The sequence below is a fragment of the Phaseolus vulgaris genome, chromosome 9 (genome assembly GCF_051622355.1).
Source record: "Phaseolus vulgaris cultivar YP4 chromosome 9, ASM5162235v1, whole genome shotgun sequence".
In the NCBI taxonomy this organism is placed as follows: Eukaryota; Viridiplantae; Streptophyta; class Magnoliopsida; order Fabales; family Fabaceae; genus Phaseolus; species Phaseolus vulgaris.
The window spans coordinates 5,432,555-5,451,875 of record NC_143506.1 but is presented as its reverse complement, the minus strand read 5'-3'; the positions used below and the strand labels follow the sequence as shown (position 1 = coordinate 5,451,875).

The following is a 19,321-nucleotide window of genomic DNA, read 5'->3' as shown; positions in this document are numbered from 1 at the left end:
AATTAAGAAACGTACCTGACTAGAACACTAACATAATTTGTATATTTAAAAATAAAAATATATATTGTATTAAAAATGTATTACAAATTAAATTAAAATTTGGGGGTGGATTAAAGAGGAGAAGAAAAATAGAAAAGAATGTAGGTAGAGAAATAATTTTATTTAGTGAGTAACCTACACCCAGAGAATACAACCTCTTTTGACGAAATCCCCACTGAATCCTAGGCAACACTTGATATGGGTGATGATTTTTTGACACTCTGCTCCAATTTACACTCATAATAAAATATTAATATTTATAATAAAAAAAAATTAAAAAAAAATTAAAAAACGTTTTTAATGAAAATATAGATAATATTAAAATGTTAAAATAATTTTAAAATTAAAAAAATTTAAAAAAATTAAAATATTAATATTTATAAAGTGTTGGGGGAAGCATGTGAAAAAATCATTTTCCACTTGATATATTGATGTCAAGTTGTCCCTGTTGAGTAATAGAAGTTGTACTGTTATAATAAGGTCCTCTTTCATTCAAAGTTTCAATTCCACCTCTTTGCATCCAATAACTCATGTATGTTCTCTCTCCTCCTTTTGTTCTCTGTTAAAACCTCTTTTTCACAAAATATGTGAAAAAACTTGAAATTGAAAATGAAGAATTTGTTCATAAAAAAGTATGTTGTTTAGGAGGATAATTTTGGGTTTAAACTAATTCCTAATTCCTAATTCCTAATAAGTAATATAACATGATATCCTGAATGCATAGTTAATATATAATTTGAGAATTATTGATTTTGATTTTAATTTATTGACAAGTTTGAGTTGACCCTCACCTACTAATTGAAGAAATATTAATTTCCTCATCTGTTCCTCCAACTGTATTAGGGTAATGAAGAGAGTAGTTGTGTTTCTTTTGGGCTAAAGGTCGGCAGTGGGCCAAGTGTACGTTTGTTCGCAATTGTGTTCTTCAAACTTAATTCATGTATTAAACATACAGATATGCAAAAACTCTCATGAGATATTTTGTAATACTTATTATATTTAAAATTTTGAAAATATTAAAAATATATTTAAATAGAACATAAACTAAATAACTTTAAAAAAGTTAAGATTACACATATTAATTAGTTGTTTAAGATGTTATAAAATATTTATATTAATTATACTGTAAAATGTATTTATAGTATCTAGCACACATTGATAATAAATTTTACACACAAAAAAACAATGTATTAATTATTTCATAAAAAATAATTACGTCGTGATAATAATTATACAACGGAAATAAATTATAACAGGTCTTTGATGTAATTTGATATCCAAAATATTTTTTAAAGATTCATATTATGACTTGTTCCAATCCATGCATTTAAAACCAAAAACATGATAGAATCATATAAACGATATGGTCATAAAACAAAACAAAAAAGGAAAAATGAAAAACATATATATAAGAAATTGAGATATAACAGTTATTAGAGTATATCAAACCTAACACATATAGTATTCTTAGTTTACTCATTGCATTAACATTCATGAAATGTTAATAGATAATATTTAAATATCAAGTCAGAAAGTAAAATTTAATTATCAAATAAGAAATTTCAATAATTAAAAAATAATAATTATTGTAAAAAAAAAATAGAGAGGAGGATGTTGGAAACCATCTTGTCAATTGAGTGCAATGCCTTAAATATAAGTGGGACTAAATATGGTTGGTTTTCTACCGCTAAAAAAAACATGATTTTTGGTGGGTCAAAAATGGAATAAAATTGGCAAAAATTGACGTATAAGTGTCGGATTTATGTGAGCCAACAATCTCATAAAAAAACTGTGAAAGCAATTGGACATTATCGTCAGACAGTGAATGTGACGCATATTGCATGGACCAAATCGATGTAAAACGGACGCAAATTTCGTTAGTCAAACTGACGCAATTACGGTGGCTTTTGCGTGGGCCAAACCGACGCACATTTATGAAATCATCAATGCGTCGATTTAACCGACGAACAGGAAAAAAATGGCATCAGATTTTGCGTGGGTCTGGCCCATGCAAAAGCTGACAAATGAATTAATTAATATAAAATAAAATAAAATATTGCGTGAGCTTGGCTGACGCATAAATGGAATGAAAAAAAAAATTATATTTTGTTCTAGCCATTTTACCTGTAAACAAGACATACTAACCAATTTACAATCTGGATTTAATATAACAAATTATTTTCATTCACACCACAATCACAATACAAAAATAATTCAAATAGTTAAACAAAGTCATTTAGATAATTTGATGCATCCAAATATTCAAAGTGGATATAAATACGTATAACAAAACTTAAAATTAAAAGTGTACTTTAGAATTTGACTAAAAGTAGTAAAACTTAAAATGTTGAATAATTCAATTACGTAAAAGAATGTTAATGAAAGTATAAAATGAATCCCATAGTGATATGATATGTGAAAACCTGTAAAAAAATATACAAACAATATGAATAAATAAATGAAATAATTAAAATACTTAGTAGATAATAAAAATGTCAAATAATTAAACTTACCGTCTAGAATGCAGTTTAAGGGACAAGTTGGTCATCCTGCTCTGGATCATACTCTTGATCGAATTGAGTTGTGCTAGTAGAAGCATTTTTGTCACGTTCCTAAATCATTTCTAAACGATAAAAAACTTTTTTTCCCCAAACAAATTATGATATTTTTTATTAATTTTGTATCCTTTTATTAATTACGTAGACTTTTATTATTTAATTCTCCAAAATTTCCAGTCATATTCTATCAATTATTAAACCCAAACTTTAATTTCATTCTCATTCCAAACAACATTAACAAAAGGTCCATATTAACTATGTCGATATTAACCGTGTACATATTAACAATGCATACAGATTTAAAAAGTTCAAACATATGTCCATTAACTTATTCAAAAAAATTGAAACTTTAGTCTCATCATAATGTTCATTCACACCGCAATATTCATAAATCAACACACAGCCCACCAGAGACCACAGGTGGAACAGAGCAATAAAATTAATTAAAAAAAATTTAAATTTTAAAATTGTACCTGTCCAAGCTGACCTTTGTGAAGTAGGAGGTGGGCTCAACAAAGAGGCGGGAAGAAGGCAATATCTGAAATGAAAAATAAGAAAAAAACTTTGAGGGGGATCGCAAATGGAAAAGAAGCAAAAAATGAAGACTAAAATATGAGAAGAGAAACAACAAGTGCAACGGATGACGGGGCAGTGAACGACGGCGACAACCATAGAAGCGAAGCAAAGCTCTGATGACGACGGTGGAGCGCTGACGGTGACAATAGAGTGCAACATCGATGGTGGAGCATTGACAGTAACAGTACACTACAACGAAACAATGGAGTGCAACGTGCAGCTAGAGGCAAATTAAAAGAGAGGAAAAATCAATTTAGGATTTGTTATTTGGGGAAAACATGAGTGGGGCACACCGTGAAAATTTTGCTTAAATAGGTAGACTATGCGTCGGATGCGGCCGCATGGCTTAAATACAACTTAATTTAATTAAAAAATAAATTAAAACTTTAAATTTTTTAATTCAATTTATTTTAAATTTATACAACAAATAAATGAATTTAATGTATAAAAGAAATGCATTTAATTAAAAAAACTTTCTTTAAATTATACAAAAACAAATTAATTTAATTTATAAAAAATTAATTTAATTTATAACAAATTAATTTAATTTATAACAAATTAATTTAATTTATACAAAAAATATTCATTTGATTTATACAATAAAAAGTTAATTTAATTTATACAACATAATATATATTTAATTTATTCAAAAAAAACTATATTTAATTTATACAACCAAAATTTCTTTTAATTTATACAACAAAAATAAATACATAATTAAATTAAACTTTGGTTTAGAAAACCATTTATCCTTACAAGTGTTCTTTATATGTATTATGATTTAAAAATAATCAATTTATTAATGTCTTCGACGAAATCAAAAAATAACTTTTAATGTGCAAAATTGAAAAAAAAAAGTTTCCTATCAACCATTCTATCAATTTAAGTATAATTTGTACGGGTCATAACATCTATTATCACGAATATCAATGAATCTTATTATTGAAATTGCTCATGAAGTTCTCTTTTAGCCTTTATAATCGAGTTCTTAGTTCAACTCTTACCTTATTAACTAGAATAAAAAACACAAGTACATATGCTCCACGCAAAATGTTAATGGGCTAGAGTTATGAACTTATAATCCAAAATCTAATGATCAACTCTATTCCATGATTATAAATTTATTCTATACCAGACTCGATCGAAATGGAGGTATATATGTTACATTTATTAAGAACTAAGTCTACTAAAATTACTATGTCAAAAACCTATTATTCATGCAATGAGAATTGTTTTACATGTTCTTTAATACAAGGTCAATGACATACAGTAAAATAACCTAAATCTATGAATTTGTTCTTTAGTGTATTGAGAAACTATATGAACACACTTATATAGAATATTGCACATTATTATGTCATCTCGTGACTCAAAACTTACTACATTATTATGTGTTTCAGTTGGAAAACATCAATTTCTTTTGTATATCATATCCAATAACTATAAGAATTACATTTATAGAACATGTGGTCAAATTTGGGGTAATCTAAGAATTAGGAATAAGTTACTTACTCACACACTTAGTCTTAATATATATGTTTCTATCATAAATATTTTCGATAAATCTTTAAAATGATCTTATGCTTCATTTATAACAAGTAACATCTTTTAAATCACAATGAATATCAAAGTAAAATTACCAGTTCATTTAACCATTACACAAATATGACATTCAAATTTATTTAAGTTATCGATAAAAAGTTTTATTTTATTTTCTTAACTTTACTTTCAAATTTTAGGATAAATTGATTCTCTATTTTAAACAGATCCATTATATTTTATATTAACTAATTACTTCATGTTAAATTCATATTATTAAATTTATGTATATTTTACATAATATTTACAAAATTAAAATAAGTATTTCTTTTTACTCAATTATTATTTTTCAATTCTTTTTAAACTTTTTAAGATAATTTCTTTAAATAATTTAAAATCAAACACTTAATCAATTTAATTTGACTAACATATATCAAAATTATTAAAATTAAAAAATTATAATAATATTAAAATAAATAAAATTTAACATAAATACAATAAACTATTAAAAATTAAAATATTTATTACCATATTATACATTAAATAAATATAAAATCAATAAATTCTAAAATTTAAATATTAAAATATAACTATGCGTGGGCTATAACCCAAGTACAATTATTTTTCCTACTACTTGCATCGGTTAGGCCGACGCACAATTTAAATTAAGCATCGATCGTGGTCGATACAAAATAATTTTTTTTTAAATCTCTTTCTGTGTCCGTTATGTGTCAGACAATCCACGAAAAAATTACTTTACGTCGATTTTGTCGTCGAAAAACGCGTCTATATTAAGCCCACACATGTGAAAGCTAATGGGTTGTTTACTTATAATGTACAAAAATTGAGTAATTTATGTTTTTACTTACGAAAATATATAACATTAAAAGTACTTATAAAAAAAAGTTAAATCGTACTTCAAACTACGACTTCATTATAAAAGACATTTCTTTCAAACAAGTTTTTTTTTTCAATTAAAACAAGTCACATTTTCAAGCATAATTTCCGTTATTTTTAATTCATTTGAAACTGAATACGATTGTTTATATTCAATTTTAAGAAAATAAAAGAAAATTGTGGTTGCAGTAATGTAATTATAAAATGAAATTAACTTTTTTATATTATTTTGTGACCAGTATTTTTATATTGTTTAAAATGAAATTAACTTAGCTCTCGAAGAACCATGACTCATGATACCAAATGATGGATTGTGCCTTCATAGCTGATTGAAATTCTTTGAATGTTGAGATGAATTGCAGAAGCTTTAATTGAGGAGGCGTGCAAGGATGCTCACTTGGAGCTATGGATTCCTTGAAGGTGGATGCTAAGTATGGAGAGTGATTGGTTGGGCCATATCACTTGAGCTAGGTGGAGAAGAAGACTAAAGTGTCTATCCTAAGGAGGCAAGACAAGAGTGAGAATTTGGCTAGCAACTTTGGCAGCAGTTTCACTCATTCATTAATCTTACAAAAACATAAGCCAAGCACCTCAATTTATAGGAGAGAGGACTGAACATTTTGGAGCCAAAATTTGAAAATTCAAAATAAAACTCTCCAATGAGAAGGTGTCATGTGGAGTCATGTTTTCCATGTTTAGCTCACACCTTCCATGCTAAATCCTCTCCACTCCTAGGTTGCCATGTGGACGTCTATGTGCTCCATGCCAAGGTGATTTTCGTCCTCCAATATACCCTAGACGTTTTAGGGTTATATTGGGTTCAAAGAAGCCCGATTGTTACCCTAACTAGTCACTTTTAACCATAACTAGACCTATTTTACTATTGGCTCAAATACAAGCCCAAAAACCTATGCTACTTGCCCAAATATTTGGTCCAATTATTTTATGCTACTAAGCTCAATACATAGCCCATGAAATCCTAAACAACTTTATACAATTTATTTAAGCTAAATCTTGACCCACAAATAATGTTGACCAGTCAGCAAAAACTCAGTCTTCTTGTGTTCTTCTGACTAAAGCTTTAGTTTATGTTTTGATTACTTGGAGGTCTTCTTGGATATATTTGTACATTCCTTCACCCTAGAGTTGTCCTCTTGAATGGGCCTACAAAAATAAACAAAAGCTCAATTAGACCCATATTTGCAATTAAATCAATAAACAACCTCTAGGTCTCCATCCTCCTTATTATGGAGTTGTGTGTGGTTGGACGGTTTCCATCACATTCTCTAATGACAGTCACATTATGCATCAACAAGTTTGGTTGGAATTAATTATGACAATGACAGTGTCATCTCATTTTTCTCTTTTTGAATGTTCCCAACTCTTTCAGTATTTATTCACAATGTGCATAGACTTCATAAACTTGGTCTTGCATCTATAGAATCATTTACTAGTATACTTTGGTTTCAACACCTATTTACTAGTTATGACAACTTACCCTTCAAACTTGTTCAAAACTAATTTTCATTCTGTTTTGTGTTTATATTTAAATTTAATTGATATATGAATTTGTTTGGGAACTTATGAAGTGGGGAAAATATCATTTGATTGAGGTGACTTGCGGTTCAAAACCTCTTAGAATTTCAAATCATTCACTAAGCTAATTAGTTAGAACATGTTGGTGCATACAGTTGTTGGTGAACTAATAAAGTGGTGCATGAATGTGAAAAAAATTAATATAATTTTAAAATTATTATATTATTTTATATCTTGATACCTGACCTGAGAAGGACTTAATAAACAAATCCGTATTAATGTTATAAGTAAAATAAAGGATTGTGATTTTATTACAAGGAAAAAATTGTTAATTCAAGATAATAAAAAAAGTATGAAAGGTTATATTTGCAAATAATTGTATTATTTTATATCATAGTAGGACCTGTCATATAATGAGCTTAGCTTAATAAGTAATATGTTGTGTTATAATTATAAAATTGTTAGTAATGAGATGAGTTTACATAAATGGGTCCAGGTAACATAAATGTCCCAAAAGTAATAACACAGGTCTAAGAAAATCGTTGGGTTATTTTAGTTCAACATTTTTATTATTTGTCACCTATTTTTTTTATATATGCACCTCTTAAAAGTAAAGGGGGTTTGAAAAGTCGGGAATAACGAGAGTTTCCAAACCGTCGAGAATAACAATGATTTATAAACTGTCGGGAGTAATGGGGTTTCAAAGAATCACCGAAAAGTAATTATTTTCCAAAGGTTCGTAAAAACCGTCGGTAATCCGTTAGCTACGCTGGACTTCCAGGAGAAAATCAAATTACGGATAACATACTTAACGGGGGTTAAAATCGTCAAAAACGCCAAAAATAATTTTCGTTAAAAATAAAAAAAATTTGTAGTGCTATTATAGTATGTTGTTATGTTTTTCTTTTTATATTGGTGAGTAGTTTTCATTTGTTCTTGTTTTGCTCTACAATATAACTATTGAGTAATATAACTTTTTTTTCACATTATTATCATTAGCGAGAACACAAGTCTTATAATTATGTATCTGTAATTTTTATTTTATTATTTATATATAATTATGTTTAATATTAAAAATTGAATAAAAGAGGTTATATGTATTTATTATATATTTAATAAGATTTATTAAAACTAAATCCATCAATTAAATATACAAATGAGAAATAATATTTTAATAACTTTAGTGTCACTAATAATGTTACATATAAACAAATACAAATATAAGATTGCATCATCTTTTAGAAACCATCTTTCCTTTAGATAAAATAGTTAATGGGAATAAATAAATAAACACTCTTGTTTCCATCTTCATCTTTGTGCTTTATCATCTGGGTCTTCTTTATCTCTGGATTAATCTACACCTTCGTATCCAAGAAGCCTGAGAACAAAACAAAAACATGTAAATAAGCTTAATAAAACATTTATCTCTTTTTAGTTTTAAAGGCTTAAAAAATTATTTTTGAAGATAGAAAAGAAGTAGTGAATGCTTAATGTTTACAAAACAATCATTCTAGTGCTCTTGATAAAAAAAAAAATGTTTGAGTCTTTGATAAGAAAAAAGGAATTAGAGAGGAAATAGTGAATAAATAAGCAACATACGTCGTGTCGATATTTGAAACACAAAAAACAAAACGTGGTTAGGTTTATAGTTGTAATGTCTTATGAAAAAAAATTGAGAAACTTACTCATTTGAGAGTGGAGGAAATAGAGTGAGTGAGGGGAGGTGGGTAAGAGAGTGCGCTGGATGAAAAGTTGTTGAAAATGAAGCTTTGATGCCTCCAAATCTGTGAAGAGAACTTGATGCATGTGCTGTTATGTTTGGGGCTTAGTTCTATGTAGTTTAGAATTTGTAAAATTCATTCTTAATCCAAAGCACAGCTAAATCAATTTGGTTTTGAAAATGAAAAGTGTTTTTCTAAGCTAAGTGAAAAACAACCGATTGATTTCTCGGTTTAGGCAGTTGTTTTACACCCAGCTTGTTTTGAGAGTTTTCAAACTGATTTTGACTTGGTTGACTAACTGTCTAAACCAATTCAACCGGTTAAAACAACATTTCAATCGGTTGATTTTAGAATTTCTTAACCGCTTTTCAAAAACCCGTTAAATTGGTTTTCAGTTGATTTAAAACTGTTTTGGCCCGTGTTTAACTGCCTAAAACGGCTAGTTTGAAGAGCTATAAAACTGGGTTACCCTCCATATTTGAAAATACAGAAAGAGAGATTACGAAACTATTTTGAGAGATATTTGATTCAAGCTTTGCAAGATTGCCTAAGGTTGTTCAATTGGTTCAAGAAGTGAATTAGGAGCTATATGATTTCCTGTACACCAGGTGTAATCTGTTCCTTCTATTCTCGTAATTGTTTTTCATATTATATACTTGTAAAATAGTAAATCTGTAAGGTCAGAGGTTGTTCTGACTGTGTTTGTGTGAAAAGGCAAAGAGGGTGTGTGATCAAGATCACCTCTTTGTGGTGTTGTGTGATTGTAATTTGTTGTTGATTGCTTAGTGAAATACTCAGTGGTTTTCTGGGGACTGGATATAACTCTGGTAAGGAGTGAACCAGTATAAATTGATTGTATGATTTTTTATCTCTCTCTCTCTCTCACTCATTACAAACTGTTTGATGTGGTGTTTGTCTTTGCTGCTATAAACAACCGGTTAAATCGAAATTTCAACTGATTGTTTTTCTGCAAACAGTTTTAACAACTTTGATTTTTTGGCTTCCCTGATTGCTCTTTCTGTAATTCTTCATAAATCTTCATTCTTAACTATTATGTGCTAAAATCTTGTGTTAAACAATTCACAACCAAACTGTTTTTGCCCGTGTTTAACTACCTAAAACGGCTAATTTGAAGAGCTATAAAACTGGGTTACCCTCCATATTTGAAAATACAGAAAGAGAGATTACGAAACTATTTTGAGAGATATTTGATTCAAGCTTTGCAAGATTGCCTAAGGTTGTTCAATTGGTTCAAGAAGTGAATTAGGAGCTATATGATTTCCTGTACACCAGGTGTAATCTGTTCCTTCTATTCTCGTAATTGTTTTTCATATTATATACTTGTAAAATAGTAAATTTGTAAGGTCAGAGGTTGTTCTGACTGTGTTTGTGTGAAAAGGCAAAGAGGGTGTGTGATCAAGATCACCTCTTTGTGGTGTTGTGTGATTGTAATCTGTTGCTGATTGCTCGGTGAAATACTCAGTGGTTTTTTAGGGACTGGATATAACTCTGGTAAGGAGTGAACCAGTATAAATTGATTGTATGATTTTTTATCTCTCTCTCTCTCACTCATTACAAACTGTTTGATGTGGTGTTTGTCTTTGCTGCTATAAACAACCGGTTCAATCGAAATTTCAACTGATTCTTTTTCTGCAAACAGTTTTAACAACTTTGATTTTTTGGCTTCCCTGATTGCTCTTTCTGTAATTCTTCATAAATCTTTATTCTTAACTATTATTTGCAAAAATCTTGTGTTAAACAATTCACAACCAAACTGTTTTTGCCCGTGTTTAACTGCCTAAAACGGCTAGTTTGAAGAGCTATAAAAATGGGTTACCCTCCATATTTGAAAATACAGAAAGAGAGATTACGAAACTATTTTGAGAGATATTTGATTCAAGCTTTTCAAGATTGCCTAAGGTTGTTCAATTGGTTCAAGAAGTGAATTAGGAGCTATATGATTTCCTGTACACCAGGTGTAATCTGTTCCTTCTATTCTCGTAATTGTTTTTCATATTATATACTTGTAAAATAGTAAATTTGTAAGGTCAGAGGTTGTTCTGACTGTGTTTGTGTGAAAAGGCAAAGAGGGTGTGTGATCAAGATCACCTCTTTGTGGTGTTGTGTGATTGTAATTTGTTGTTGATTGCTTAGTGAAATACTCAGTGGTTTTTTGGGGACTGGATATAACTCTGGTAAGGAGTGAACCAGTATAAATTGATTGTATGATTTTTTATCTCTCTCTCTCTCACTCATTACAAACTGTTTGATGTGGTGTTTGTCTTTGCTGCTATAAACAACCGGTTAAATCGAAATTTCAACTGATTGTTTTTCTGCAAACAGTTTTAACAACTTTGATTTTTTGGCTTCCCTGATTGCTCTTTCTGTAATTCTTCATAAATCTTCATTCTTAACTATTATTTGCAAAAATCTTGTGTTAAACAATTCACAACCAAACTGTTTTTGCCCGTGTTTAACTGCCTAAAACGGCTAGTTTGAAGAGCTATAAAACTGGGTTACCCTCCATATTTGAAAATACAGAAAGAGAGATTACGAAACTATTTTGAGAGATATTTGATTCAAGCTTTGCAAGATTGCCTAAGGTTGTTCAATTGGTTCAAGAAGTGAATTAGGAGCTATATGATTTCCTGTACACCAGGTGTAATGTGTTCCTTCTATTCTCGTAATTGTTTTTCATATTATATACTTTAAAATAGTAAATTTGTAAGGTCAGAGGTTGTTCTGACTGTGTTTGTGTGAAAAGGCAAAGAGGGTGTGTGATCAAGATCACCTCTTTGTGGTGTTGTGTGATTGGAATTTGTTGCTGATTGCTTAGTGAAATACTCAGTGGTTTTCTGGGGACTGGATATAACTCTGGTAAGGAGTGAACCAGTATAAATAGATTGTATGATTTTTTATCTCTCTCTCTCTCTCACTCATTACAAACTGTTTGATGTGGTGTTTGTCTTTGCTGTTATGAACAACCGGTTAAATCGAAATTTCAACCGATTGTTTTCCTGCAAACAGTTTTAACAACTTTGATTTTTTGGCTTCCCAGATTGCTCTTTCTGTAATTCTTCATAAATCTTCATTCTTAACTATTATTTGCTAAAATCTTGTGTTAAACAATTCACAACCAAACTGTTTTTGCCCGTGTTTAACTACCTAAAACGGCTAGTTTGAAGAGCTATAAAACTGGGTTACCCTCCATATTTGAAAATACAGAAAGAGAGATTACGAAACTATTTTGAGAGATATTTGATTCAAGCTTTGCAAGATTGCCTAAGGTTGTTCAATTGGTTCAAGAAGTGAATTAGGAGCTATATGATTTCCTGTACACCAGGTGTAATCTGTTCCTTCTATTCTCGTAATTGTTTTTTATATTATATACTTGTAAAATAGTAAATCTATAAGGTCAGAGGTTGTTCTGACTGTGTTTGTGTGAAAAGGCAAAGAGGGTGTGTGATCAAGATCACCTCTTTGTGGTGTTGTGTGATTGTAATTTGTTGTTGATTGCTTAGTGAAATACTCAGTGGTTTTCTGGGGACTGGATATAACTCTGGTAAGGAGTGAACCAGTATAAATTGATTGTATGATTTTTTATCTCTCTCTCTCTCACTCATTACAAACTGTTTGATGTGGTGTTTATCTTTGCTGCTAAAACAACCGGTTCAATCGAAATTTCAACTGATTGTTTTTCTGCAAACAGTTTTAACAACTTTGATTTTTTGGCTTCCCTGATTGCTCTTTCTGTAATTCTTCATAAATCTTCATTCTTAACTATTATTTGCAAAAATCTTGTGTTAAACAATTCACAACCAAACTGTTTTTGCCCGTGTTTAACTGCCTAAAACGGCTAGTTTGAAGAGCTATAAAAATGGGTTACCCTCCATATTTGAAAATACAGAAAGAGAGATTACGAAACTATTTTGAGATATTTGATTCAAGCTTTTCAAGATTGCCTAAGGTTGTTCAATTGGTTCAAGAAGTGAATTAGGAGCTATATGATTTCCTGTACACCAGGTGTAATCTGTTCCTTCTATTCTCGTAATTGTTTTTCATATTATATACTTGTAAAATAGTAAATTTGTAAGGTCAGAGGTTGTTCTGACTGTGTTTGTGTGAAAAGGCAAAGAGGGTGTGTGATCAAGATCACCTCTTTGTGGTGTTGTGTGATTGTAATTTGTTGTTGATTGCTTAGTGAAATACTCAGTGGTTTTCTGGGGACTGGATATAACTCTGGTAAGGAGTGAACCAGTATAAATTGATTGTATGATTTTTTATCTCTCTCTCTCTCACTCATTACAAACTGTTTGATGTGGTGTTTGTCTTTGCTGCTATAAACAACCGGTTAAATCGAAATTTCAACTGATTGTTTTTCTGCAAACAGTTTTAACAACTTTGATTTTTTGGCTTCCCTGATTGCTCTTTCTGTAATTCTTCATAAATCTTCATTCTTAACTATTATTTGCAAAAATCTTGTGTTAAACAATTCACAACCAAACTGTTTTTGCCCGTGTTTAACTGCCTAAAACGGCTAGTTTGAAGAGCTATAAAACTGGGTTACCCTCCATATTTGAAAATACAGAAAGAGAGATTACGAAACTATTTTGAGAGATATTTGATTCAAGCTTTGCAAGATTGCCTAAGGTTGTTCAATTGGTTCAAGAAGTGAATTAGGAGCTATATGATTTCCTGTACACCAGGTGTAATTTGTTCCTTGTATTCTCGTAATTGTTTTTCATATTATATACTTGTAAAATAGTAAATTTGTAAGGTCAGAGGTTGTTCTGACTGTGTTTGTGTGAAAAGGCAAAGAGGGTGTGTGATCAAGATCACCTCTTTATGGTGTTGTGTGATTGTAATTTGTTGCTGATTGCTTAGTGAAATACTCAGTGGTTTTCTGGGGACTGGATATAACTCTGGTAAGGAGTGAACCAGTATAAATAGATTGTATGATTTTTTATCTCTCTCTCTCTCTCACTCATTACAAACTGTTTGATGTGGTGTTTGTCTTTGCTGTTATAAACAACCGGTTAAATCGAAATTTCAACCGATTGTTTTCCTGCAAACAGTTTTAACAACTTTGATTTTTTGGCTTCCCTGATTGCTCTTTCTGTAATTCTTCATAAATCTTCATTCTTAACTATTATTTCCTAAAATCTTGTGTTAAACAATTCACAACCAAACTGTTTTTGCCCGTGTTTAACTGCCTAAAACGGCTAGTTTGAAGAGCTATAAAACTGGGTTACCCTCCATATTTGAAAATAGAGAAAGAGAGATTACGAAACTATTTTGAGAGATATTTGATTCAAGCTTTGCAAGATTGCCTAAGGTTGTTCAATTGGTTCAAGAAGTGAATTAGGAGCTATATGATTTCCTGTACACCAGGTGTAATCTGTTCCTTCTATTCTCGTAATTGTTTTTCATATTATATACTTGTAAAATAGTAAATCTGTAAGGTCAGAGGTTGTTCTGACTGTGTTTGTGTGAAAAGGCAAAGAGGGTGTGTGATCAAGATCACCTCTTTGTGGTGTTGTGTGATTGTAATTTGTTGTTGATTGCTTAGTGAAATACTCAGTGGTTTTCTGGGGACTGGATATAACTCTGGTAAGGAGTGAACCAGTATAAATTGATTGTATGATTTTTTATCTCTCTCTCTCTCTCACTCATTACAAACTGTTTGATGTGGTGTTTGTCTTTGCTGCTATAAACAACCGGTTAAATCGAAATTTCAACTGATTGTTTTTCTGCAAACAGTTTTAACAACTTTGATTTTTTGGCTTCCCTGATTGCTCTTTCTGTAATTCTTCATAAATCTTCATTCTTAACTATTATGTGCTAAAATCTTGTGTTAAACAATTCACAACCAAACTGTTTTTGCCCGTGTTTAACTACCTAAAACGGCTAATTTGAAGAGCTATAAAACTGGGTTACCCTCCATATTTGAAAATACAGAAAGAGAGATTACGAAACTATTTTGAGAGATATTTGATTCAAGCTTTGCAAGATTGCCTAAGGTTGTTCAATTGGTTCAAGAAGTGAATTAGGAGCTATATGATTTCCTGTACACCAGGTGTAATCTGTTCCTTCTATTCTCGTAATTGTTTTTCATATTATATACTTGTAAAATAGTAAATTTGTAAGGTCAGAGGTTGTTCTGACTGTGTTTGTGTGAAAAGGCAAAGAGGGTGTGTGATCAAGATCACCTCTTTGTGGTGTTGTGTGATTGTAATCTGTTGCTGATTGCTCGGTGAAATACTCAGTGGTTTTTTAGGGACTGGATATAACTCTGGTAAGGAGTGAACCAGTATAAATTGATTGTATGATTTTTTATCTCTCTCTCTCTCACTCATTACAAACTGTTTGATGTGGTGTTTGTCTTTGCTGCTATAAACAACCGGTTCAATCGAAATTTCAACTGATTCTTTTTCTGCAAACAGTTTTAACAACTTTGATTTTTTGGCTTCCCTGATTGCTCTTTCTGTAATTCTTCATAAATCTTTATTCTTAACTATTATTTGCAAAAATCTTGTGTTAAACAATTCACAACCAAACTGTTTTTGCCCGTGTTTAACTGCCTAAAACGGCTAGTTTGAAGAGCTATAAAAATGGGTTACCCTCCATATTTGAAAATACAGAAAGAGAGATTACGAAACTATTTTGAGAGATATTTGATTCAAGCTTTTCAAGATTGCCTAAGGTTGTTCAATTGGTTCAAGAAGTGAATTAGGAGCTATATGATTTCCTGTACACCAGGTGTAATCTGTTCCTTCTATTCTCGTAATTGTTTTTCATATTATATACTTGTAAAATAGTAAATTTGTAAGGTCAGAGGTTGTTCTGACTGTGTTTGTGTGAAAAGGCAAAGAGGGTGTGTGATCAAGATCACCTCTTTGTGGTGTTGTGTGATTGTAATTTGTTGCTGATTGCTTAGTGAAATACTCAGTGGTTTTCTGGGGACTGGATATAACTCTGGTAAGGAGTGAACCAGTATAAATAGATTGTATGATTTTTTATCTCTCTCTCTCTCTCACTCATTACAAACTGTTTGATGTGGTGTTTGTCTTTGCTGTTATAAACAACCGGTTAAATCGAAATTTCAACCGATTGTTTTCCTGCAAACAGTTTTAACAACTTTGATTTTTTGGCTTCCCTGATTGCTCTTTCTGTAATTCTTCATAAATCTTCATTCTTAACTATTATTTCCTAAAATCTTGTGTTAAACAATTCACAACCAAACTGTTTTTGCCCGTGTTTAACTGCCTAAAACGGCTAGTTTGAAGAGCTATAAAACTGGGTTACCCTCCATATTTGAAAATACAGAAAGAGAGATTACGAAACTATTTTGAGAGATATTTGATTCAAGCTTTGCAAGATTGCCTAAGGTTGTTCAATTGGTTCAAGAAGTGAATTAGGAGCTATATGATTTCCTGTACACCAGGTGTAATCTGTTCCTTCTATTCTCGTAATTGTTTTTCATATTATATACTTGTAAAATAGTAAATTTGTAAGGTCAGAGGTTGTTCTGACTGTGTTTGTGTGAAAAGGCAAAGAGGGTGTGTGATCAAGATCACCTCTTTGTGGTGTTGTGTGATTGTAATTTGTTGCTGATTGCTTAGTGAAATACTCAGTGGTTTTCTGGGGACTGGATATAACTCTGGTAAGGAGTGAACCAGTATAAATAGATTGTATGATTTTTTATCTCTCTCTCTCTCTCACTCATTACAAACTGTTTGATGTGGTGTTTGTCTTTGCTGTTATAAACAACCGGTTAAATCGAAATTTCAACCGATTGTTTTCCTGCAAACAGTTTTAACAACTTTGATTTTTTGGCTTCCCTGATTGCTCTTTCTGTAATTCTTCATAAATCTTCATTCTTAACTATTATTTCCTAAAATCTTGTGTTAAACAATTCACAACCAAACTGTTTTTGCCCGTGTTTAACTGCCTAAAACGGCTAGTTTGAAGAGCTATAAAACTGGGTTACCCTCCATATTTGAAAATACAGAAAGAGAGATTACGAAACTATTTTGAGAGATATTTGATTCAAGCTTTGCAAGATTGCCTAAGGTTGTTCAATTGGTTCAAGAAGTGAATTAGGAGCTATATGATTTCCTGTACACCAGGTGTAATCTGTTCCTTCTATTCTCGTAATTGTTTTTCATATTATATACTTGTAAAATAGTAAATTTGTAAGGTCAGAGGTTGTTCTGACTGTGTTTGTGTGAAAAGGCAAAGAGGGTGTGTGATCAAGATCACCTCTTTGTGGTGTTGTGTGATTGTAATTTGTTGTTGATTGCTTAGTGAAATACTCAGTGGTTTTCTGGGGACTGGATATAACTCTGGTAAGGAGTGAACCAGTATAAATTGATTGTATGATTTTTTATCTCTCTCTCTCTCACTCATTACAAACTGTTTGATGTGGTGTTTGTCTTTGCTGCTATAAACAACCGGTTAAATCGAAATTTCAACTGATTGTTTTTCTGCAAACAGTTTTAACAACTTTGATTTTTTGGCTTCCCTGATTGCTCTTTCTGTAATTCTTCATAAATCTTCATTCTTAACTATTATTTGCAAAAATCTTGTGTTAAACAATTCACAACCAAACTGTTTTTGCCCGTGTTTAACTGCCTAAAACGGCTAGTTTGAAGAGCTATAAAAATGGGTTACCCTCCATATTTGAAAATACAGAAAGAGAGATTACGAAACTATTTTGAGAGATATTTGATTCAAGCTTTTCAAGATTGCCTAAGGTTGTTCAATTGGTTCAAGAAGTGAATTAGGAGCTATATGATTTCCTGTACACCAGGTGTAATCTGTTCCTTCTATTCTCGTAATTGTTTTTCATATTATATACTTGTAAAATAGTAAATTTGTAAGGTCAGAGGTTGTTCTGACTGTGTTTGTGTGAAAAGGCAAAGAGGGTGTGTGATCAAGATCACCTCTTTGTGGTGTTGTGTGATTGTAATTTGTTGTTGATTGCTTAGTGAAATACTCAGTGGTTTTCTGGGGACTGGATATAACTCTGGTAAGGAGTGAACCAGTATAAATTGATTGTATGATTTTTTATCTCTCTCTCTCTCACTCATTACAAACTGTTTGATGTGGTGTTTGTCTTTGCTGCTATAAACAACCGGTTCAATCGAAATTTCAACTGATTGTTTTTCTGCAAACAGTTTTAACAACTTTGATTTTTTGGCTTCCCTGATTGCTCTTTCTGTAATTCTTCATAAATCTTCATTCTTAACTATTATTTGCTAAAATCTTGTGTTAAACAATTCACAACCAAACTGTTTTTGCCCGTGTTTAACTGCCTAAAACGGCTAGTTTGAAGAGCTATAAAAATGGGTTACCCTCCATATTTGAAAATACAGAAAGAGAGATTACGAAACTATTTTGAGAGATATTTGATTCAAGCTTTGCAAGATTGCCTAAGGTTGTTCAATTGGTTCAAGAAGTGAATTAGGAGCTATATGATTTCCTGTACACCAGGTGTAATCTGTTCCTTCTATTCTCGTAATTGTTTTTTATATTATATACTTGTAAAATAGTAAATCTATAAGGTCAGAGGTTGTTCTGACTGTGTTTGTGTGAAAAGGCAAAGAGGGTGTGTGATCAAGATCACCTCTTTGTGGTGTTGTGTGATTGTAATTTGTTGTTGATTGCTTAGTGAAATACTCAGTGGTTTTCTGGGGACTGGATATAACTCTGGTAAGGAGTGAACCAGTATAAATTGATTGTATGATTTTTTATCTCTCTCTCTCTCACTCATTACAAACTGTTTGATGTGGTGTTTATCTTTGCTGCTAAAACAACCGGTTCAATCGAAATTTCAACTGATTGTTTTTCTGCAAACAGTTTTAACAACTTTGATTTTTTGGCTTCCCTGATTGCTCTTTCTGTAATTCTTCATAAATCTTCATTCTTAACTATTATTTGCAAAAATCTTGTGTTAAACAATTCACAACCAAACTGTTTTTGCCCGTGTTTAACTGCCTAAAACGGCTAGTTTGAAGAGCTATAAAAATGGGTTACCCTCCATATTTGAAAATACAGAAAGAGAGATTACGAAACTATTTTGAGATATTTGATTCAAGCTTTTCAAGATTGCCTAAGGTTGTTCAATTGGTTCAAGAAGTGAATTAGGAGCTATATGATTTCCTGTACACCAGGTGTAATCTGTTCCTTCTATTCTCGTAATTGTTTTTCATATTATATACTTGTAAAATAGTAAATTTGTAAGGTCAGAGGTTGTTCTGACTGTGTTTGTGTGAAAAGGCAAAGAGGGTGTGTGATCAAGATCACCTCTTTGTGGTGTTGTGTGATTGTAATTTGTTGTTGATTGCTTAGTGAAATACTCAGTGGTTTTCTGGGGACTGGATATAACTCTGGTAAGGAGTGAACCAGTATAAATTGATTGTATGATTTTTTATCTCTCTCTCTCTCACTCAT

The 19,321-nt window shown here is 31.0% G+C and overlaps 1 long non-coding RNA gene across 1 annotated transcript; it reads right to left on the bottom strand.

The window, feature by feature from the left end:
* Positions 1 to 2,258: 2,258 nt before the first annotated feature.
* LOC137821707 (uncharacterized) lies at positions 2,259 to 3,457 on the bottom strand. The gene is made up of 4 exons (XR_011082870.2): positions 3,227 to 3,457; positions 3,071 to 3,135; positions 2,553 to 2,651; positions 2,259 to 2,462 (listed from the first exon to the last, which is right to left on the bottom strand). It is a non-coding gene; the product is annotated as an uncharacterized LOC137821707 (long non-coding RNA).
* Between the last annotated feature and the right edge of the window lie 15,864 nt (positions 3,458 to 19,321).